Below are 25,350 nucleotides of genomic sequence, written 5' to 3'. Positions count from 1 at the left end.
ATATGGTTTTATAGTCTCTGGATGCTGGCCATTGATGTGTGTGACTGCCTAGCTACTGGAAAATGGGGAATCTGGGTGGAAGAGGCCCAGTCCAGATTTGAGCAGCCTTGGAGATATTTGTCCTGGGTCCTGTACACCTGAGTTCCTCTGCCAGTTCCTTTATGCATGAGGCTCGTCTGCACATGTGGAGAGTGGCTTATATATTGTATAATATATATATATATATATATATTATATTGTATCGGTCCAGAAATATCTGTCCTTTTATGATTAGATATTCTTAACAGATAACTTTTTTTCCATGTTTAACTTTCTTTTTGTTATTTTTAATCACTTCTACTGGCTAATTGCATTTTAGCTATAATTTATACCAATTTCTCATTCATTTAATATCAGTGGGTTTGTTTGTTTTTTGGATCCCACAGGGTGGTACTCAGGTCTCACTCATGGATCTGTGCCCAGGGAACTTCTAACAGTACTTGTAGACCAGGTAGGGTGTTGGAGATCAAAATGCGCCAATTGAGGGTAAACAGAATCATTTACTGTGAAACTATGAGGTCAAATAATGTTTATTTATTTGTATAAAAGAGGAATATATATTTTTTGTTTCTCAATTCTCATAAATGGCCCTACACACACACAAACACAAACACACATATACATTTGAAACAAACTTTCTTTGCCTTCATCTCTGTAGATTCTTCTCTAGTGGATATTTTTGTGTAGGTTGTTTCTGTGTACAATTGTCTATCCCATTGATGTTTTATCTGTTCATATGCAATGACACTCTGGTTTAAGTACTTTAACATTTATTGTAAATTGTGATAGTCATTATGCAGTGTGACTGTTCTTCAAAGATATCTTGGAAATCTTTGCCCTATTTGGTTCTCATATGATATAGAAACTATATTCCAGTTCAGCAAAATATTCTCCTTGAATTTAGTTGGAATTCCTACAAATATTAAGATCTTTAGAGAAAATATACCATATTCAAAACACTGAATCTTTCACAATTTATAAGCATGGTTTATCTTTATATTAGAATCTTCTTACTTTATTATGTATTATTTGAATATGCATTATTTTATTTACTGTGTATTTATTTTTAATACTTACAAACAGTAAAAAGTAGCATTTGTGGAATTTTTCTAAGTGTCGAATTTTCATTTTTTATAAACTGTGTCCTTTTTTCTTTATTTAAAAAAAAAATTGTTTTGTTTTGCTTTGGGGATGCACCCAGTGCTCAGAGTCTACTCCTGGCTCTGCACTTGAGGATCATTCTTGGTGGGCTCAGGGGACCATATGGGATGCCAGGGTTTAACTCAGGCGGCAGCATAAAAAACAAGTACACTACTGGATGTGCTATTGCTTCAACCCAAATTGTGTTTTTAAGAATTTAACTTACTGCTTGCTAGCTCTACACAGAAATAAAGTTGATGATATACTTTCAGTTTATTTTTAAAGCCTGGCTTGGTTTGTTTGATTTTTCTTATATTTGGTTTAATTTTTCCTACAGAGATAATAATTTTGACTTTGGAAATGTCATTAAATTGTTTTGTTTTCCTGAAGAATACAACATGGGTGCATCTGAGGGTGTTACACTAATCAAAATAAGTCAGAGCAAGAAATACAAATATCATATAATCCCACTCATATTTAGGACAACCAGAAATAAAGCCAGGAAAGAACAATGTTCAATTAAAATAAACGCTTAGACTATTAATATAACGGATGTTACACTGGAGGTCAGAAATGAGTGGGAAGAGTCTTTGGGCAGTGTGGAAGGATATTGGTAAGCAGATGGCAAGTGTGATGAGATAACACAGCCCCATAAAACATTTAAATATTTACTGTCTGTAAGTCAATGTTATTTCAATAAAAATAAAATTAAATTTTAAAGTACAACTTTAATTTTTATCTGTTTGAGATAGACTAGGAAACTATTAAAATTGAAGATGCCATTCTTAGCTTTCTTCAGGTTTCAACCAATAATAATGTTCGCTAAGTATTTACCTCATAACCTTATGTTAATATTTTTATTCGTTGCCCTTTTGTTTTTCCCTTTGATCCCTCTATTTTCTCTGTGTGTCTGTTTCTCTTTCTCTTTATGAATTGGTTAAATTTTACATTTTCTCTATGTCTTGAAATAATCAGAATTTTCCTCCTCATTTATCTCATATGGAAAATATAACCACTGACTTTCACGTATTAAATTTATTTTACATTCTAAAATAAACTTATTTGTGTTAGCTCTTCATATATTTGTATTCTTATTCAACATGGTGATGGATCTATATATTTTTTTCTATAGCATAGTGACTAGGGCATTTGCCTTCCATGCGGCCACCCGGGTTCAGTTCTTGTCAAGTTCTGCTAAGGCATATGCGATATGTTAAAAGCAGTAACAAGTCTCACAATGGAGACGTTACAGGTGCCTACTCAAGCAAATTGATGAACAACGGGATGACAGTGCTTCAAGTGCATTCTTTCCAAGGATTGAAAATAGTCGTGCTGCTCCTATATGACAAGTTTTGAGGAATATTCTTTCTTTTGTAATGATAAATAGTTTTACTAGAACTTTTTTTTTACGAGAAAAATATCTAGACTTTATTTATTTACTTTTCAGTAAGTTTATATCCTTGAGGGCTACAGCATCACACGGATTCTGTGACCAATTGCCTTAGCAGGAAGGTTACTTCGGAATTTAGCTCGAACCAGGCCACTGTTTCCATGGGCGCGGGTCACCTTTCCCCAGATCACTCTGGTTTTGCCGCCAGGAGTCACTGTGTTCTTCGCCTTGTAGATGTAAGCACGCCTCTTGCCCAGTTAGAACTCGGTTTCAACGCAGGCATAAACACCTTCGATCTTGAGAAGAGCCGTGTGCTCCCTCTGGTTCTGGAGGCCCCGCTTATAGCTAGCGAAAATGGCTTTAGACCACAGCCTAGGATACAATGTGTCACGACCCCCCTTGCCCCCCCCCCCCCCCCCCCCCCCCGCCAACCCAACAGCAAAGCTCGATGCCTCACTGCTGCGGGCTGTTTCTTTTTAATGAACTGACCACGCCACGGACACTTGGACGTGATCAACAGACCATAGAAAAGAACCTTATGTACTGTGCTATCTGTCTGAACCAGCACTTTAAAAAATTGATATTAAAATTTAATAATTTTAAATTACTTGTCTATATCCACAATTTAGTTGAGTAAAATATGTTTTTAGGTATTTTTTTTCCTGACAAAACAGAATGCTAAGGGACTAGAGAAATGGCACAGCGTGTAGTAGAGCACTTGCCTTGCACAGAGCCAATGTAGGTTTGATCCCCAGTACCCCATATAAGTCTTTGGAGCGCTGTGAGGAGCAGATCCAGGACTAAACCCTGAATATCACTGGTATGGACACCCTCCCCAAGATAATGTTCAGTTTTCATATTATTGTAAATTCTGCTATTGCATTTATACTTCCCTACTCTGGCTGTCTTTGTTGCATAAGAAATTGCCACAAATTTAGTGGATTAAAGCAAGAAATACTTATTATTCCACAGTTTCTCTGAGTTATGAATCCAGAAACAATACATCTGGGTGTCACAAAGCAGCACAGAAAGTATCAGCCTATTTAAGGTCTCTTTAAAGACTTGAGGTCCTTTTGAGTTTATATAGCTGGTGGCAAAATAATGTTTACTTATAGCTGCAAAGCTCATGGTTGCTTGTTTTATTAAGGTCATCAAAGGAAATTCTGTCTTAAATGCCCTGTCTTAAAGGTATAAACCCGAGTAAGTCAGACCTATTCAAGATAATGTTCCTTTTGTTTAACTCAAAGCATTTATGAAAAAAAATGATTCCTGGGTAAAAGGGTAAAAATAATATACAGAAAGGTAACCACAACATCAGAGCCCATTTTTGCATATAGAGACTTTTTTTTTAGGTAATTTGGCCTATGCTTCCAACTATCTCATATCACCAATGGACCACAACGGACATTCAGGGTGATCCAGAAGAGAATTTTATCAGCTATTTGGATAGAATCTAGATGAGTTGACTACAAGAGTAAGTATGAACTATAAGTACATTCTTCCATGGAAGAAATATTAACCTGGTCTAAAAGATATACATATACATTCTTTGAAATTTAAAATATATATCATCGCATGTCAAGGCAAGAAAACATAAAAAAAGAAAACCAATAAAATAACAACACAGACTAAGGGAAAGAGAAGTAAATTGATTACAAAATTATAGAGTCCTGGGGGCAAAGGGATGGAAATGCAGGTAGGGTACTTCCTTGTCTGCTGGCAACCCTACTTGGAGTTCTGACATCACATATAGTTCCTCATACACTTCTTTAGGATTACTTAGCCTCAGGTAGTTTAAGTTCATTGGTTTACTCCCATTAGAGTGCTCCCATTCTTCTTTGTTTATTTGTAACTTCTTTCTTAGTGTTCTGTTGACTTATAAATATTGTTTTTCTCTTCTCCTTGAGTCCTTTGCATAGTTTATTCAGAGCAATGTCCTTTTTGTATGGACACAGGGAGACTTAGCAAATGCCATGCTTTTGTAACCTGGGAGCCATTTGACTCTACATGATATTTTCCTCCTGGGCATCTGTTCTCTACCTAAGCTTCAGCTGCCCCTATTTCCTAGCAACCCCCAAAAGCAGGGTCCTGCCGAGGGACAAGACTGACCCAGGGCAAGCGGTGAGTTGTGTGCTACCCTAGCATCGAGATGGGCCTGTCCAAAGTGCCTAATGCTTAACTATAAGTTAAGAACTTGGTCATGGACAAATGTTGTCATGATCCAAACAGTGATAACTAGATTTGGACCCTGCTAGGGTTAGGAATGATTAATCTGGCCTGAGTGCTATAGTCTGAGTCTGTGGCAAGATGTTTCCAGGAGAGCTGCCTTGCAAGCCTCAATGTATCTCTTACTATGTCCATACAAAAATATCTAGTATTAAGATGTTAATAAGTGTTTGGACTAAGGAGAGGAGAAAAACACCTTAAGAGTCAGGAAGGGCTTTGGAATGCCCTTAGGTAGTGTTCCCTTTGAACCTGGCTGCCCTCAGGAAGGGCTTTTTTATGTGGATTTTGCTACCTGGCAGTGTGTATGTAACCTGGGGGCAAGGGCAAGAGAGGAAAAAGGGAGGAGAGAGATAGGAGAGAGATGCTGCAGTAGATTCAGAGAGAGGACAGAGCTGGGAGTGCGGGAGATGAGAAAGATGGAAGGTTGAATAAACAGTAACTAATCAGCAACTGAACGTGGGCAGTGAGACAGAGCCGCTCGGAGAGCCCAAGAGTGCACACGCCCCTTGGCGTGCCTTAGTTTTCTACACACTTCCAGGTGTTATCTCTGGGCATAGAGTCAGGAGTAAGCTCTGAGCACTTCCACGGTGACAGAAAAGCCAAACCAACCAACAACAACAAAATTACATGATATTAAATAACTATGCACACATTAAAAAATGTTTCACTGTATCTTCAAGAAAGAATAAACAAAAAAATAAAAATATTACTAAGACATTTGAAGAAATGAAAAATATAGTGTAATAAACTATTATAAATAGCTTATGCATGCTTAAAATCTAATATGACATCCAAAATTATGAGCTAAGTAAATTCAAATAATAGCTGGATTAGACATACCGCAGGCACAATTAGTGAACACAAAAAAAAATAGAAGAAAAAACAATTCTGACAAGAGAAAATAAAGAAAAAATCAATTAAAATCTGTTCCCAGAGAAAAATAAGAATAACAAACTTAATATTTTAGGAGATTTTAGTAAAAAAATTTTAAAAGTCTCTAATTAAAAAAAACTTATTAATCCCAAGAAATCCTAGCAGTAAGGAGTATCCTGATCATTAATGTGACAAAGCTGCTTCTAAGAGAAATTCAGAGAAATATTTTTTAAAGCTAGAGGAGGAAATATGAACATTGTCACATCCTCAAATGACTAAAAATTATATGTATTTGTTGCTGGTGGTTCAGTAGAGTGAGAAGTATGGGTGGTTGAGGTAAATAAAAGGAATTTCCACTTCTCTGCTCAACCCGTCTTGGCCACAAAGGCTCAGGAAATGTCTGGCTTACATTAGGTCAGTCCAAACCTCAGCATATACATTTTGGTCCATCGTCTTTCCCTCATAGATTAGAATTTCAGGGGGAGGCAAGATGATGAAGGAAGAAAGGTCTTAGTGAAACCTGTTTAGAAACACCCATCATTGTTATTGTACTTGGCATATTGAATATGCCACAGAGAGCTTGCCAGGTTCTGCAGTGAAGGGCAGGATGCTCTTGGTACCTTGCCAGGTTACAGTAACAATGATGGGTGTCATTCTCCTTACCCTGAAAGAGCCTCCAATGTGGCACTGCTGGGAAGCACAACTAAAGAGAAGCTGCTAAAATCTCAGGGCTAGGACGAATGAATGGAGACATTACTGGTACCCACTCGAGAAAATCGTTGATCAATGGGATGACAGTGATTGTGACAGTGACCGTTTAGAAAGATGTAAGGGGAGAAAAAAGGAGATGTACATACATGTTCAGGAGAAAACACAGGCTTCTCTTGAGTGGAAGACAAGGCAAACAAAGAAATAAAGACAAAAAAGTGAGATACGTGTTCAAGCGAGAACAACAGCTTGAAGAGCAAGTCGTCTTAGATGGTTTTATAAAGGAGCTTCTCTACAGACCCTTAATGTAAAATTTTATACATGTTAAAATTAGTTTTCTCGAATGAAGGCAAAATAAAGACAATTTCAGAGCCACACTGAAGAAATTTTAAAATGAACAAACCTGAAGCAGTAATGTTACAGAAAAATAATTCCCAGATGAATGCTTAATGTTGAGACGCTTGAGGAGTCACAGAAATTGTCATTACATAGATAAAACTTTCAACAAAATAGCTAAAACATAATTCAATTAAAGAAGTGGTTTTAAAGAATAGAAGAAAAGAAATAATTTTTCCTGAAACCATATTCAACTAAATTCTCCCAACATTTAGAATAAACCTGGAAGACAATTCTTCCTCCAGAACCATCTGAAGATGTGAAGTCCTGACACACCTTGATTTCAATCTGAAAATTTCTTGGCAGATAACACTGAGCAACTCTGAATCTGGATTTCTAACATGTGGAATTGAATGAATAGGTGTTATATTTAACAGCTAAATTTCAGCTCCTAAATAAAGCCTTCAAAATAGGTACGAGGTTGATGTTCAAAACATTGTAAAACTAATTAATGATCACAGTAACTTTTCTTTTGTGTGACACAGGATGGTTTTTATTAAAGAAATTTATTTAGAAAGATGTGAGGGGAGAGAAAGGAATCATTGTTCAGGAGAAAATACAGAGCAAAGCAGAAATAATATGTGCTCAAGAGAAAACACAGGCATGAAAGAGAAATTCTTGAATGACATTTGGGAGGTTAAATACAATTCCTCCAAATGTTTTTGGCCTGTTCTCTACAGACATAAAGAGTCAATCAAGAAATTGTCACTGTCACTGTCACTGTCATCCCTTTGCTCGTGGATTTGTTCGAGCGGGCACCAGTAATGTCTCTCATTGTGAGACTTATTGTTACTGTTTTTGGCATATCAAATATGCTACGGGTAGCTTGCCAGGCTCTGCCGTTCAGGCACGATACTCTCGCTAGCTATTCTTCAGTAGCTATTCTTTTTTTGTTGTTGTTTCCTGAGGGGTCTGGGTGGGGCCTTGGATTTCTGCATCTGGGTGGTGTCTTTTCCCAGCTCTGAAGAACTCAGGATTTGCATCTCCAAGGGATGTGGTCCTTATGCCCCTGGGTTACTTCAGGGATAGGCAATTTCTTCTAAAGTTTTATTATTTCCTCAAAGCTTATTTCCCTTCTTCCTCAACTGTCTGGCTGCAACATTTCACCTCAGTCCCCTGACCCCAGATTTCACCCCCTTAAGTCTATGAGGGGAGGGGGCTGGAGTGATAGCACAGAGGATAGGGCATTTGCCTTGCACTCGGCTGACCCGGGTTCGATTCCCAGCATCCCATATGATCCCCTGAGCACCGCCAGGAGTAATTTCTGAGTGTAGAACTAGGAGTAATCCCTGCGCATCACCGGTGTCACTCACAAAGCAAAAAAAAAAAAAAAAAGTCTATGATGGGTACATGGGTGAAGGTCTGTCTTCTCTGACTTCATACTGACACAGTGCAGACCATATCCACGTAAGGGAGTGAAATCTCATACTACTTTAGCTTTAAATGTGACTCAGGCAACAGTTTATCAGGTTTTAGAGTAGTCAGAGTGAAAGATCCTGGAGGAGAAAAGCATTCCCTGGTCCAAGGAAGGCAGAGGGTTTAATGAATTAAACAATAGCCATAGAGTCCAGTTTTCTCTTTCCTTTTACATGCTGATAGTGCTGCCACTGGCTCCATAAAGAGAGAGCTAGGAAGATAGAAAAACACACTTCTACCTTTCTGCTCTTGACCCATCTCTGCCACAGTCACACACTCTGGGAGAAATCCCTGGCTTTGATCAGGATTGGTTAAAGTCTGCCATGAGCACCCCTGTGGTACAGAACTTCATATCCACCAGCACCAGGAGGTAGCCATCAGGCTGTGCCTGAATCCATTTATTCTGCATGGTATGCTAGATGGTCCCTGCCACCCATTTTTTTCTTCTGTGAACTGTGAATTTACAGAACAAGGAAATGTTCTTCTCGCGAAAAGAAAGTCAATCCTAAATCTTACCCAGCCTTTCGGGGTCCATGGTCTTTCTCTCACAGATAGTAATTTAAGGAGGAGATGAAGTAGTGACCCAAGATAATTTTTATTGAATACAGTTTATTTCGGGCTGGAGCGATAGCACAGTAGGGGTTTGCCTTGCATGCCGCCAACCCAGGTTTGATTCCTCCATCCCTCGAGGAGAGCCTGGTAAGCTACTGAGAGTATCCTGCCTACATGGCAGAACCTGGCAAACTCCCCGTGTCGTATTCAATATGCCAAAAAGCAGTAACAACAAGTCTTACAATGGAGACTTTACTGGTGCCCGCTCGAACAAATCAGTGAACAATAGGATGACAGTGCTAGGACAGTGATAAGACAACTTATTTAGAAATACAGGAGGGGAAAGAAAGAAAGGAAGCACGAGTTCAAGAGACAATACCGGCTTTTCCAAAATGGGAAAAAGTCTCAAGCAGAGACAGAAGCGAGTAAGTGAGATATGTCTTCAAGAGAAAACATCAGGGGCTGGAGCAATAGCACAGCAGGTAGGGTGTTTGCCTTGCACGCGGCCAACCAGGGTTCGATTCCCAGCATCCCATATGGTTCCTTAGCACCACCAGGAGGAATTCCAGAGTGCAAAGCCAGGAGTAACCCCTGTGCATCACCGTATGTGATCCCCCCCAAAAAAAAAAAAAGAGAGAGAGAGAGAAAACATCAGCTTGAATCAGCAAGCCACAAATGGCATTGGGGAAGTTTTATACAATTTCTCCAAATGGAATTTTCCTGGAGTTTAGAGGTTCATCAGGATATTTTCACAGGGAAAGCCTTGCGCTGTTGAAGGGTTTTTAAAAAATAATCTGATAGATTTTTCTGTAGCCTCTCCATTCATGAAGGGTCCACCCTTCTATGGGTAGAGCTTTGGATTTCAGCATCTGCGCAGTGCCTTAGTTTCTCCTTTCCAAAGAGCTAAGAATTTGTGGATCCAAGGAATGTTATCTTTGTGCCATTGAGCTATTTCAGAGAGAGGGAATCTTTTCTTAAACTTTATTTCTCTTTGGTGCTTTACCTGCCCTCCACTCTCCAACCCCAGCCCACCTATCCAACTGCAAAACTGATAAAAGAAACAGTGTTAGTCTCTGCTTTTACTAGCCACACGTTTTTGTTTTTTAAACATTCAAAGTTAACAGCATATGACTTAATGTTGGGTTTTCTTTATGAGGAGCTTCAAGTATTTGATGCGTTCACAGCTATAGTTTGATTCACTCCCTGTCAGAAGCTGGTCACTGAATGATAGAGATGGACCTAATTTTCTGCTAGAGAGATGAACCCAACTAGAAATTCTATTACGTGTACAGTAGTGAGAATGCCTACTCACCTGATATGTTCCCTCTCACTTAGGCAACAGTTGGTTGTAAGGGGTCCAATTTTCCAGGTTTTTAGAAACATCCAACTACCAGATTGAATTTTGAATTGTGTTGGTTCTCCATTTGGATAAGGTAAACAGAATTTCCTTATTCTTGAATTGCCTGCTGCACTCGTGCTAAATTAAGAATATCACCGTATCACTGTCACTGTCATCCCATTGCTCATTGATTTGCTCAAGTGGGCACCAGTAGCGTCTCCATTGTGAGACTTGTTTTTACTGATTTTGGTATATTGAATATGTCATGGGTAGCTTGTCAGGCTTTTCGAGACGGATGGAGGAATCGAACCTGGGTCGGTCGCATGCAAGGCAAACACCCTACCCGCTGTGCTATCGCTCCAGCCCTAGGTTTCTGGGTCCAGTAAGAAGTGTGTCATTAAAAAGAGTCTACTATAAAATAGCTCAAAGGGACTTAAATGAAGTTTTCTTTTGCACCTATTCTGTATCCGAGAAGGACACCCTAGACCAGAGTGAGAGCTAAAACACTCTTGGCATCATGTTCCCATTATTGTTTTTTGGTGTGTGATTAAGTTTCCTCACATTTTTTGATGTTTGTGGGTGCCAGGCTGAATTGATCTCATAATTTTTTTTTTGCTTTTTGGGTCACACCCGGCGATGCACAGGGGTTACTCCTGGCTCTGCACTCAGGAATTACTCCTGGCGGTGCTCAGGGAACCATATGGGATGCTGGGAATCAAACCCGGGTCGACCACGTGCAAGGCAAATGCCCTACCCGCTGTGCTATTGCTTCAGCCTGATCTCATAATTTTTAAAGCAGAGGCTAAATCTTAGGTAAAGTTAGCAGTGAAAGAAGTACAATTATCACTGGTAGTGACCTGGTTAAGCCAAATCTAGAAATAATTTATTTCCTTAACTCTTTTAGATGCTTCTCCTACTTCCTCAGTGTCTTTGGGGAAAGCTTATATCCACTTAGTGAAGATGTCACTAAAAACTAATACATATTTGTCCTCTGAGCATTTAGACATTTATGTAAAGTCAAGCTACTCTGCCAGTCTTCCCTCTGTAGCATCCTCCACGTGGAGCAGGTGGCACCAGGAGAGGAGGTACACAATTCTCAGAAGGTTCATAAACAACACAAGAAGCAGAGAATTTAGTTAATTTTCTTACTGTTCTATTTAGATTGTTTTTATTAATATTGTGAAAGCAGCTCTTTCTAAGTGGGAAAGCTTATGAAATCCTGTAACTGTTTTCCACTGCATTGGATCTGGAATTTGTGACTCCCTTTGTTTAATAAACTGCCCACTAGTTTCCTTTTAAAAACCGAGTTGCAATGTCCAGTGTTCTTCAGAGTTTTGTGGCTTAATAGAAACTTTCTCTGAGTGGGTATAAATTAACAGGAATTAAGCAGTCTTCCTAGCTATGGCATCTGCTTGGCTATTTCCCTCAATTATGTCCATATCTCCTCTCTGATGGCCCCTGTAGTGCATAACACTATTTCCCTGGGGCATTACTCCTTCCAATAGCTTTAAAATTTCTTCTCCATGTTTTACTGGACTATTTTTCATGTGTTATACATCCTCTTTCCTTCCACACTGCAGCATGAGCATTAAAAACTCAGAAAGCATATATTAGTCAGTTTGTTTTTTTTTAAGGCCACACCCAGTTTTGCTCAAGGCATATTCCTGACTCTGCACTCAGGGATCACTCCTGGTGGGCTCAGAGACCATATGGCGTACCAGGGATCAAATCTGGATCAGCTGAATGAAAAGCTAGTGCCCTACCCACTGTCCTAATGCTCTGGCCCAGAAATCAGGTATGACTAGAAAGCACATTTTAGAATCAGTATAGATGTTTATTCTTTATTGTAAGTCCTTCAGCCAATTTGCAGATAATAGTGCGTGTGTGTGTGTGTGTGTGTGTGTGTGTGTGCGCGCCTTTTTTTTCACTGAAGTCCCATCTGGCAAGACTTTAGCTTTTACAGTAACTATTAATCAGAAGAAATTTTGGTGTGGCATGGAGCACCAAGATCACATCACCTCAGTTCAGTTTCAGGAATACACCCTTTATTTCTTGGATTTCAGAGGTTAGGATTTAGGAACTGGGACTACAGAGAGGGTGTTTGCCTTTCACGTGCCATCTGAGATTTGATCTCTTGTACTCTGTATGGTCCCCAGAGCACTGCAGGAGTGATCCTGAGTGCAGAGTCAGGAGTAAACCCAGAGCACTGCTCAGTGTGATTCAAAAACCAAAACAACAAAGAGGTTAGGATTCTAGGGAAGTCAGAGAAGAAATGAGTGGGAGGGGGAGAAGACTTTTAGTGAGCTTGGAGATATATTTTCAACCTGTTTAAAGCATTTCAATATTTTGTTATTTGGAGGGTACTAATACCAAAAGCAAAGAGATACAGCAAAAAAAAGAAAATTACAGGTCTATATCCCTGATGAACATGGATGCAAAGATCCTCAACAAAATATTAGCAAATAGAATCCAACAAGTCATTAGAAAGATCATACACCATGACCAAGTGGGATTCATCTCGGGGATGCAAGGATGGTTTAACATTCACAAATCAATCAATATAATCCATCATATCGATAAAAGAAAATATAAAAATGTATGATTATGAAATTTGCATATAAGTGAATTGACACAGGTAGTATCATGTTAAGTGTAATGAGTGAGAGAGAGACAGACATAGAATGACTGCACTCATTTATGGAATATAAAGTAACATAATAGGAGACTAACAACTAAGAGTAGTAGAGATAAGGGCCAGGAGGATCACCATGGCTTGGAAGCCAATCTCACATGCTCAGGAAAATAGCATCTGGGATATAGAAGGGACCACTAAGCAAATCATGGTTGGAGGGTTCGCTAGGGTTAGTAGATGCATGCTGAACGTAGACTATGGACCAAACATGATGGCCTCTTAGTACCTGTGTTGCAAACCATAACACCCAAAGAAGAGAGAGAGTAAAAGGGAATGTGCCTGCCAAAGAGGCAGGGGGTGAGAAGGGATGGGGGAGGTGGGAGGGATACTGGGAACATTGGTGGTGGAGAATGGGCACTGATGTATGGATGGGTACTCAAACATTATATGACTGAAGCATAATCATGAAAGTTTGTAAGTCTATAACTGTATCGCATGGTGATTTGTTTTACAAAATGGAAAAAATAAGGCATATGAAAAAAGTGTCCATCACTTATTATCAGGGAAATGCAAATCAAAAAGACAATGAGATATTATTAGTTTATACCAGTAAAAATGCCCTTAGCAAAAAGACTGAAACAAACAGTTTTGTTGGTGGGGATGCAGTGAAAATGGATCCCTCATTCAGTGCAGCTGGTTCAGCTTCTACAGAAAATAGGATGAGGATTTCTAAAAAAACTAGGAATAGAGTTCCCATGTGACCCAGTGATTCCACATCCTGGCATCTATCCACAAATAAAATAAAATTAATTAAAAAATACACTTACACCTGTGTTCATTTAAGCACTTAGTCAGGACATAGAAATAACCCAAATGCTCAACAACAGAGGACTTTATAAATAAGTTGCAAATATACACAATGAAATACTACATAGGCACAAGAAAGAATGAAATCATGCAATTTGACAATGAGAATGAAAACGGAGGGCATCATGTTGAACAGAATAAGTCAGAGAGAAGGACAAATAGCAGGTGATCTCACTTATCTGTGATATATAGAAAATAAAATAAGGGTCTAGGTAATATCAGTTGATAGCAAACCCTAGGCACTGGATTACAGAACTGAGAATACCAGGTTAGTGAGGTGGACTAAAATTAATACAAGGCCATTCATGAAGGTGACCAGGTGAGGTAATTGTTTATACCAAAACTATAAATGCAAATACTATTACAAATATTTACCTAAACTAAAATAATTTTTATGAAGTTCTTTAAAAAAAACTACAAAGTACCATCAAAGTTAAATATGGTATTTAAAAGTTAGGTATGGTAACCATACATAAAATAATCATAACTGTTGATACTGTTAAAACCATGTTACATAAACTATAGTAAAAATAAATCTCTTGTCACTTGTATCACTTGTCATCCCATTGATCTTTGATTTGCTCAAGCAGGCGCCAGTAATGTATCCATTCGTCACTATTGAATGCTAGTGTAGCCCAATGGTATCTGCTTGTTCCAGGAACAGGAAGAGCCTCAAACCGTTCATTCAGGGTTTTGACCAAGAAGTCTGACCATCTCGTTGGTGGGCGGCCACACAGTCATTTGATGTCCCATGGAATCCACTGGATTCCACTGGATTCCACTGGAGTAAAAAATATATATTTTAAAAATGAAAATAAATAGATACTGATAATAGTATAGGAGCTGGATAGTAGGAGGCATTGAAAACAATGAGACTTGTAAAATGTCCCATCATAGTCTAGTGGTTCATTCATGGTTACTTGTTTGGCGCCTTGCTTGTTTCTCAGTGATATCCAGGGATCCTGCAGAGACTAGTACCATGGGGGGACTGTTGTTAAGCATTCTGGCATGACCACAGGGAGAAACTCTGGTCTTAATGTTTTCAAGTGGAACATTTTAAAGATAAATCCTCACCTATAGGGCAGGTTGTGGAGGTTGAAGTAGTTATCACTGGTGTGGTTTCAGGGCCTTGGAGGATGAAAAAGCAGAGATGAGTGAAAGTCATGCAAGAAGGCGATAAACAGCTTCTCAGAGTTTGCAGCCAGACTGTTCCATTCATAATGCGTTAAATGAAAGCTCAGGAATGCTTTCAACAACCAGGGACATCTTATCTGCAGCAAGGATGAGAAATTCCGTTTCTAACAAAGATGGGTATAGGAAGGGCTCTTATCTCGGAGGCCAGAATGAGGATATTAGTAACAGCGCAGCTTCTTTCTCAAGCCCTATTAGCATCAGGTAATAGGTTTTCCCAATGGTTTTAACATTTGCTAGGCTACAGAGAATTACTGAAAAAGAAAATTTCTTTGCAAACAAGATATATTTATACTGCGAGACATTACCAAGTCATTGAGGTTGCTATTGATGCAGATATTTCAGAAAAGTTGCCTTGAAGAACTTCTGTGAAATGAGTCACATTTTTTTCCAAGTACTTTCATTATGAAGATGAAAGTTGTGCATTTATGGAACAGATTTCATATAACTACAAGGAGAAATATTGTTTTTGTGTGAGAGTAAATGTCTTTATGATTTTATAAAGCTTGATCTTAACATCCTGAAACTTCAGAGATACATATAAGAAGGCTACACGTGGGTGCTTAGGTGAAAGACAAGACATTCATGTATTTTGTTTCTGGTAGCCAAGGGGGATATGATTTTATCTAATGGAATAAATATGTGAACAGGGTATTTCTACCTATGTTACTGAAGACATATGCATGAAAGATGTACTTGTGAGCAGTAGCAGGGGTAGATACAAAAGACTAGATCGGTGTATTCTTGAAATGCCCATAAAATTGCCAAAACGTGAGTATAGAAGGATTAGAGTAAAGAAGGCAATGGAAGCTAGATTTAATAGAGAGGACTTATGTGTAGTAGGAGAACTGTTCTAAGGTCATGGGGATTTAAATAGAGTGTGAGCACTTCAGCTGATAAAGTCATTTTCTGGGAGTGTTTCAAAAAGTCACTCATTGTAATGGATAGGTTAAAGGGTGCCAAAAAAGAAAGAAATAAAAGATGACACAAAATTTCAAAAGAAAAGAACCGAATCACCTTTTCTTTAAAATCCTACAGCCCCAGATGCCTGTGTATGCTGGTCACTCATTTCCCAAGAGGACTGCTTCAGACAAGAGTGAATTAGGATCTGGTAACTTCCTGCTTCAGCAAAATACCCCAGGGAGATTTCATTTCACTTTATCTGTTCTTGTGGTTTCTTCAAATCATAAGAGACTATCTGAGAAGTTACTCTCATAGAGTGTGTGTGTGCCACGGCACATTCTTTATATATATATATATATATATATATATATAAATGCAGGACCAAATAGTGTAGAAAGACTGTCGGGAGATTGATGCCCCCACCGTCCCAAGTAACTGGACACTGAACTGGAACATGCTGAAATCCTACCTTCTTTCAGACTCCAATATATTTTTCTGTCTCCCAAACCTTGAACTGGATCAGACAATGTAATTTAAACCAGTCATATGACTTCAGGTTGAACTTGGATATGGAGAGGTACTAATGTGGAATTGGACAAAGCTAGGAGAATGGGACCTATCATTTAATATTCTTGACTCACTCTATTGTGCTCAAGGATAGCTACAATTTTTGACTCCTAAGGCTACAACTATACTCTAATGGACCTCCCCTTATCATATGATTGGCTATTCTCTTGCTTTTTCAGGCTACAGACATTAATAGTCCTAGCAAGCAACTAGCTTTGGGAAAATGTATTTTTCTCATTACTGCCCTGTGCCACACCCAGCTATTTAGAAATAGTCCCTATATTCAGAAAAAATATATATGTATATGATTTAATATGGCATTGCCATCAATTCCCTATCAGGACCTAGACACACTTGTGGATCTTTATAGAGAATATAAATTCTTAGACTATTTTTAATCAATTATGTTTATTCTTAATTTATATTCAATGAAGTGTACCTTTCTTATTTCATAGTATTATTAACTTTGACAAGTATATGACAAGCATATGTATTTATCTGGCAAAAAAATTATCAATATATTGAGCTGTATTACAGATTCACCACCAAGATCTCACCATTCTGCAAGGAAGTGATCATTAATGTTAAGAGAGGGGTTTAGCGGGCGATACCATTTCATCGAAACTCTTCAGTGCCACCCTCGAGAACGTCTGGAACGGAAGAAATGGGAGTGAAGATGGACGGTCAGCAACTACACCACTTCCTCTTCACTGATGATATTGTTCTCATAGCGATGATATGTTCTTATAACGCCAAACATTAGCCAAGCGGCACAAATGCTGTCCGACTTTAACAACGAATGTGGAAAGGTCCAACTGTAGCTGAACCTCAACAAGACAATGCTCATGAAAAATGAACTAGTCCCTGACGCTCCACTTGCTCTCAATGGAACTGACATCTTCGAATGCAGCAGCTATGTGTACCTTGGTCGAGAACTCAACATGAGGAACGACTTGGCCCCAGAACTGCTCAGGAAGAAGAGAGCAGCGTAGAAAGCCTTCAAGAGTGTCGAAGACGTGGTTAAGAGGACAAAGGATCTCCAGTTCTGAGCACATCTTTTTGATTCCACCGTTCTTCCTGCACTAACATATGCCTCAGAGACCTGGGCCCTACGCAAACAGGATGAGAATGCTATTCAGAGGAATATCTCAAAGAGGAATCAAAAGAGCTATGCTAAGAGTATCATGTCTCACTCACGTGAGAGAAGGAATCTGGAGTTCCAACCTCCTTAGACAGTCAAGAATCAGGGATGCTGTCTCCTTTGCCAAGACATCAAAAATCAGATGAGCTGGACATGTAATGCGATTCAGAGATGACCACTGGACTAGAGCAGTTACCAACTGGATTCCACTGACGTCAAAAGACCACATGGCCACCCACCGACTAGATGGTCAGAATTCTTCATCAAAACCCTGAATGAACAGTTTGAGGCATTTCCTGTCCCTGGAGTGAGTAGATATTATTGGGCTACTCTAGCATGCGACAGGGACAAATAAAGACGTTACTGGCGCCTGCTCGAGCAAATTGAAGATCAACAGGAAGACAAGTGACAAGTGATACAAGTGTAACAGGAGAAATTTCTAAATGCTACCCTGTGACAATCTCTTTGCTCTGTTATGAGTTTTCGGTTTTCTCATTTTTTCTTTCTGATATCTAGGCCAATGAAAGATATTGAGTGTACATTCTTAAGCAGAAATATTTTGCCTATGACAGTGAAGCTGGGAAGTGTTTTAACTTTGTCCAAATGCTAATAGCCACTGAAAGGCAAGAAAGTATAAGAAGATTCTGAATAACTTAGCTTTGTCTGAACCTGAGGCTACTGGAAGTACGTCATAGAAAGATTCATCCCCAATTATTACAGGTAGTTATGAGAGCTGAGCAGATGTGATATTCAAATCCTGGTCCTCTTACTGATAAAAATTCAACTCACCACTCTATAGCTACAGCCTTGCATCATTTTCCCTATTAAAGGAGGTAAATTATAATAAATCTAAATTGTATTATTTAAAATATTGAACTATAGTATATAATAAACAAAGATGTTAATATATATATGTACATAGAACATATATACCATAAGGTCTATATGATTATGATTGCTATAATAATAACTACATGCATTATCACAAGAATTTTACCAGTCTATATACAAATTTTTAAGTCATTTTTGTTGTTTGTTTTTGGGGGCCACATTCAGTCATACTCAGGGCTTATGCCTGGCTCTTGCTAAGAAATTAGTTCCAGTAGTGCTTGAGGAATAAAATGTAGTGCCAAGAATCAAACTAGATTTGACAGTGTGCAAGGCAAATGCCTTCATCTTTGTACTATCTCTCAGACCCATGCCTTTATAATCTGTATTTATGCCTTATTTTTATTAGTCTTACTAAGGTTTTGCTTCTTCTCAAGAATAATATTCCAGTGCTAATTTCTATATATTGAAAGAATATGGGAATTTCTATTGCTATTAAATGGCATGAAATATTTGCTCTTCTCATTAATTATTACTGGGGAAAGGATGCATGTCCCTCTGTCCTGCTCATGGTCTTAATATTCTTCATCCTTTAAATGAGCTGGTTAGTCTGAATAATTTCTGCTGTTTCTGCCAGCTATAAATTATTTTTGGATCCAGGTGATTCTTATGGTTTAAGTACCTGATTTGGTTTGTATACTCCAAGCAAACTGATACTATATTAATTTTCCTGATATTCAGTGTCTTTTCTATTGAACTGAAGAAGAGTGATGGAGAAATCCAATTGATAGTCTATTACCATAAAGTTTATTGGTGGAAATTTTGTCATTAAATCTGAAGAAATTAGAATGCTTTTACTATGTTTGCAAATAAAGGGTAAGAAAACTTTCCTAAAAATTTTTTTTCTACTTAATTTTAGTAAATAAAATATTCATTTATGTGAAAACTTGTCGGTATCCAGATATAAAGAGCCCTTACCCATGTCCTAACTAGAGATTTTTTTAAATAAATTTACATATGGAAAGCAAAAACCAGTGAAAATGATATAAGAATACAAGAATATATGTATGGTAAGGTGGACATGGTATGTGTGTGTGTGTGCGTGTGTGTGTGTGTGCACGCACACATGTGCGGATGCTTGGGTTATATTCAGCTGTGCTCAGGGCTTACACCTGGCTCTGCACTTAGGGATTACTATGGACAATATTTGGGGGACTATATGAGGTTTTGGGAATCAAACTCAAGTCTGATATGTACAGTACAAGGCAAGCACTGTACACACTATACTGTCTCTTTGAACCCTCAAACATATTATTGAAATAACTATGGCCTATTCTAAATTAATCTTCTATGAAGCTCCTTTAGATCCTTCAAAAGAACATACTTTGATATATTTTTAAGCTACAATAAAAAGTTTTTTTGAACATAGGCAACTTCTCTACTTGGTTATTAGTAAACTATAATAATCACCATAACTCCTGAGTTAGTAGCATTAGTGACACTTTGTCTATAAGGAAACTGGGCTTCCATACATGGCGAGCATCATAGTGGAGAAAAGAGTGATCTGGCTATTTGCAGTTTTTCTCTGATGTCCAGACCCAGGCATGCTGTTCTCTGAACCATAAAGAACCCTTGATTTTCTTATTTTAGTGATTCAAACCAATGATCCATTCTACTAGTGACCCAGTACTGATATTTTAGCAATGCATTCATGCTCTGCTTGAATTAAAAGAAAAAAAAAGGTAAAATGAGCTAAGAAGCAAAAAGCAAAATAAAAGTCAGAATTACGTTTACCTGGTGAGAACTGAACTAAAGAAAGGCTTTGTGACAAATGTTCGAAAGCTAGCACGGATGTTCTCAGAGCATTTCTTTCACTTCCACATCAGAAGGAGTAAAGGCATGTAGATGATAGCAGTGGATGCTGTTTCTATAGCTCTCCTGTTCACTGCACTGTAGCACTGTTGTCCCGTTGTTCATTGATTTGCGCAAGTGGGCACCAGTAACATCTCCATTGTGAAACTTGTTACTGTTTTTGGCATATCAAATACGCCACGGGTAGCTCACCAGGCTCTGCCGTGTGGGCGGGATACTCTCAGTGCTTGGCGGGCTCTCCAAAAGGGACGGAGGGCTCCTATTCACACTGCACAGAAAAAGAATTTTTTTTCCCCCAACAGCTAGGCTTGAACAGCTCTAATCTGCATTTTGTCTCTCTCCAAGTGAAAGATTTTACATTATAAAGAACCTAGAACATAGACAAAGCCAGGGAGGTATCTGTGGAGAATGGGGGTTTTAGGATCTCTCTAGAACCCTTTCAAGTAGATTGATGATTGGATGTCCATATTCAGATGAGACTGATTTTTCAGCAAAGATGCATATCTTCAGGGGTGTTCTAACAAATGCTGAATAACTAGCTCTCTTGTGAGGTGGGTCTGAGGTTGTAAACATCCTCCTTACCTCTCATCATTCTACCAAGGTGATATCACTGGCTTAGGGAGGAGTGAGTTAGGGACCATGTTCAGAAGTATAACATTATAATGGTAATTATAACATACAGATAGAATCAAGTCAAAAAAGTCAAAAGTATAAATGGTAGTATACAGTAAATTCTCTTTAAGCAGTAAAGCATGCACATGCTGATAGAGAAATTGTTCCCAAGGGGTGATCCCACATCTTTAGCATCAGCAACATCTGGGAGCTTGTTAGACATGCAGATTTTTGTCTGGGGTTGTGACAGAGGTAGAGCCCTAGGTTTGCCTGTATGAGGTTTAGGATATGAACCCAGCACTGCAAAAAAGAAAAAGATAAATAAAAGAAAGGGGGTAAAGGAAATTTTCTTGTGTACCCTAGAATTATTAAATTCAAACATTTTAGATGTTAAATATGTCAAATATGTTAAATATTTGGGCTGGAGTGATATCCCAGTGCTAGGGCATTTGTCTTGAACGAAGCTGACCCAGGTTTGATTCCTCCACCCCTCTTAGAGAGCCCGACAAGCTCCTGAGAGTACCTCCCCGCCCGGCAGAGCCTGGCAAGCTACCTGTGTTGTGTTCGATATGCCATAAAACAGTAACAAGTCTCACAATGGAGATGTTACTGGTGCCCACTGGAGCAAATCAATGAGCAATGGAATGACATGATGTTAAATATTTAAATCTTTAAATAATTTAAAGATTCAAATATGTTAAATATACTTATATAATCTCTCCATCTCATTCTAAGCCTACTAAAGTTTTAGATCACCAACAGGGAGTTACAGATAAGACCTTGACATGATAGAGAGGGGTCTGAGATGCACCCGATCTAGGTTCATCCCATATACCCCTGCAGCACCAAAACCAGGAATGATTTCTGAGCACAGAGTTAGGAACAACTCCTGAGCATCACCTGGTGTGGCCCCCAAACAAACAAATGAAAGAAGTGGTAAAGAGAATACCACATGGTCTAAGGTACAATTTCATTCCCCTTCTTTCTTCACTGTTTGTTGGTTAACTTTGTAGTTCAAAGACAAGTGCTTTTTTTTAAAAAAAAAAATATTCTTTTATTGAATCACCATGTGGAAAGTTACAAAGCTTTCAGGTTTAAGTCCCAGTTATACAATGCTCGAACACCCATCCCTTCACCAGTGCACATATCCCACCACCAACAAAGACAAGTGCTTTTTATCATTCAAAGCACTGTTTGTTCTCTTGTTTTGCCACTCTATATTCTTCAAATAAGTGAGACTGTCTAGTGAAGCATTTTTTTTTTAAATACTGGTATTTGGAAACAGGAGAGATATAGCAATGTCACGCTTTCCCCCCCAATGGTGTATATATCTCCCCTAACTCCACATTGAATACCAACTATTTGTAATAAAGACATTTCTTATTTTTAGTTATATCAGCACCAGACATAAGCAGGCATTTTTATATAATATATTCAAGTATTATTTGTAAGTCTGCACTCTAGTTGGACTACAATATATATATCAAATTTCTCCCCTGGTATGGCCAATGTGCTTACTTGGTACATATTCTTACACAAAATTTTCTATAAATTTGTGCATGCTTCTGAATAAATATTATAGTGATGATGCTTTGCAGACAATAGCAATATAAATACCTTCACAAGAGTAATACAATGAAATATTTGTCAAATTCTCTTTGGTTTTTCATGTTTTGGATAAATACTGTGGTTAGAAAAGTAGCTTAATTCTTTTCCAAATTGATAACTATCCATTTTTTAATATTATTTAGAAGGTAGCTTCTCTTGACCCTCCCCACACAATAGCACAAAAAATCTATTAGTTTATCTGATTCTAACGTAGCAATGAACATATTTCTATTCCTTTTAAATATTCTGAGAAAAAAATTCAACTTCATTTTCTTGAAGTATATTTGAAAACTGACAGAAATAATCATTTTCATCTTATTTTCTCTATGTAACGTATGCATAAAAATTTTTACTCTAGTCATATAACTGCCAAAATTCGTAGTATTATTCAATTCATTTTTGAAAGTTGAAATTTATCAAGATATATTCCTATTTAATCTTAGTCCTATTTGTTCTCATATCTAAAAAGGAGATTGTTTCTTGCAGGCAATCTTAACCCATTCCCCACCCTGAATCATAAACAGGGCAGTTTAAATCTTTGAAAGACATTATGGGAGCTTGAGCAAAACCTGTGATTCCACAGCAAGCCTTGTTGGAGCCACCAAAAAAAAATTGTACAAGTTCTCCTAAATGCACCCCCCTGCCCGAAATCCTTGCCCTAAGTATTCATAGTTAATTAATTATTTTCAACATCACAAGCCAAATGCCTTCAATATAATATTTTCCTTAGACTTAAGGAGTTTTGAGGTATATGTATGCATATGTGTATGTGTGTGTATTCATGTACACATGTGTGTTTCCTTGTATGTACTCAAATACATATGTGAATTTTGACTTTATTAATTAAACTGTTTTACATCCTTATATCAATACAATACTTGCCACTTCAAGGTCAGTACATTGCCTTTTTCGTGGGGGAGGAGGGGAAGGGAAAAAATAAGACACGACTTTGGTTATTTTGCTTTAAATACTCTCAATTCAAGACATTGACTAAAATGTTATTACACTGAAGAGTTTGAGCTGATTGGCTAAAAGATCACACCTATTTGGTCAACCCAGGAGCTTCGCCATTAGTATGTGTTGCCCTAGTATCAGAGGGACAATGCTTTCCATTTCCCAGAGGTTACTTACATAATGTGGCAAACAAAGTAGATGGTTAGCAAGCATGTTTGTGCCTACGCAGACTTCGCATTCTCAGGATAAGGAAGCACGACCTTGATGTTCATTTAGAGCTGTCTGAGTATTGTTGCATGAATCTGTGTATTGTTCAGCGGAGATGTAGGCTTTAAAAAAGCTGGTCAACCATTTGTATTAGGGAAAAGTGTGCATTCCTAAGGAAGAGGTCTGTGATGAGTAGGAATGTTGGATTGCAGATACTTATTTCCATGAAACTCTTCATTTGTGTAAGGTGTTGCAGAACCACAAATATAAAGATTCTAGATAACATCTTTGTCGTGTAAAATGGGGAAGTAAAATGGGGTAAAAGTAAAATCGCAGTAAAATGGGGAAGCACTGAGCATGAAACCTGATTGATCACTGGGGATCCAGGTGGTTTGGGGAATAACATGAAGGCTTTATGAACGTCCTTAAGAAAGTAAGACTCTCACAGGTTTGCTGGAGAAATCAAAATAGATAAATAGAAATGGACAGATACACAAAAAGAACTTTCTAAACTGACATGGGGGGGAAGAGAAACATAAATATCTGTGGATCTATGGGAATAGAATAAATTAGGAATTCAAAATGTATTGCAAACATTCTTATGAGACTCCCTTGAAATCTGTCGGTGTTTTGGGCTTACTCCTGGCTCTGAACTCTGGGATCACTCCTTGTAGACTTGGAGTGCCAATGATCAAGCAAGAGCCATCCAAGCTCAGGGCTGGAGCAATAGCACAGCAGGTAGGGTGTTTGCCTTGCACGCAGCCGACCTGGGTTAGAATCCTAGCATCCCATACGGTCTCCTGAGCACTGCCGGGAGTAATTTCTTCGTGCAGAGCCAGGAGTAACTCCTGTGCATGGCCGGGTGTGACCCAAAAAGCAAAAAAAAAAAAAAAAGAATGATCCATATGCAAGACAGTATCTTATCAATTCTACTATATCTCTGGCCCCTAATTTCAGTTAGTAAATGTCATTTATGGGAGTGGGACAGGAGAGGGTTGTAGAAGAAGCAAAAGAAAGAAGTTTCTATTACTATGTCTATTTGCTTTGAAGAGAATGGATTGGAACACCCAAATCCGACCTTTAATTTTTTTTTCTTTCTCTGAAGACACTTGTGCTGTCATCAAATTCACTTCTGGCTTGAGACATTCAACAAGTTTTACAAGAATCTCATTGTTTGCTGCTGGGGTAAGCTGTGAGCTAGATGTGCAGGAGCTCCTCACACAGGAAGTCAAAGTGCCTGTCCTAGATGGTGAGTCACAGGCCTCCTGTGGGATAACAGAAGCACCACTTGTGGCTCAATAAGGACCAATATAATTGAAACGAAAAAATATATATGTATATTCAATTCCAGTAATTCTATGCCTTTCCTTGCCTGTGGGCAAACTTGTCTGCTAAATGGGCACAATGAAGATCAATGAACATCTCCAGTCTATGAAAACCCAGCGGCAATTGTCAGTGAGAGCAGCATCCTCTGGACTCACAGTGAAGGAACCTGTTACTAGTAACCACATCCATGACCCTCGCTGGGTCAAGTTGCTGCTGTTATGTGTATGCTTCTTTTATGTTGTCTGCTCTAACTGGGATGAAGTGTACTTGCAGAGGTTACAGTTCATAAGTACTTAAGGACAGTGCGTGCTAGCTGCAGTTTCTCTGGACTCTTCAGCTGTATGTAATGTTATTGGTTCCCAGAATAGAACTCATTTTATGATCAGCTACATAATAGAACTCGTTTTATTTTCAGTCCTTAACGCTTTCAAGAATTGCCGTGGCATGGGAGATTTTATTTTGCTTCAGAGGACATCACTTGAAATGTTCCTCTTGTTTTCCATTAGAACAAATGCTCCCAAGTCCCCCTTTCAACTTTTGATTTCTCACCTGCCCAAAAGGGA

At 38.4% G+C, this 25,350-nt stretch overlaps 1 pseudogene; it reads right to left on the bottom strand.

The window, feature by feature from the left end:
* Positions 1-2,631: 2,631 nt before the first annotated feature.
* Positions 2,632-4,373, bottom strand: LOC129399923 (60S ribosomal protein L35a-like; annotated as a pseudogene).
* Positions 4,374-25,350: the final 20,977 nt, after the last annotated feature.

Source organism: Sorex araneus, chromosome X, assembly GCF_027595985.1.
Source record: "Sorex araneus isolate mSorAra2 chromosome X, mSorAra2.pri, whole genome shotgun sequence".
NCBI classification, from domain to species: Eukaryota; Metazoa; Chordata; class Mammalia; order Eulipotyphla; family Soricidae; genus Sorex; species Sorex araneus.
Note: the sequence above shows the minus strand (reverse complement) of the source record. Positions and strands in the feature narration are given on the sequence as shown.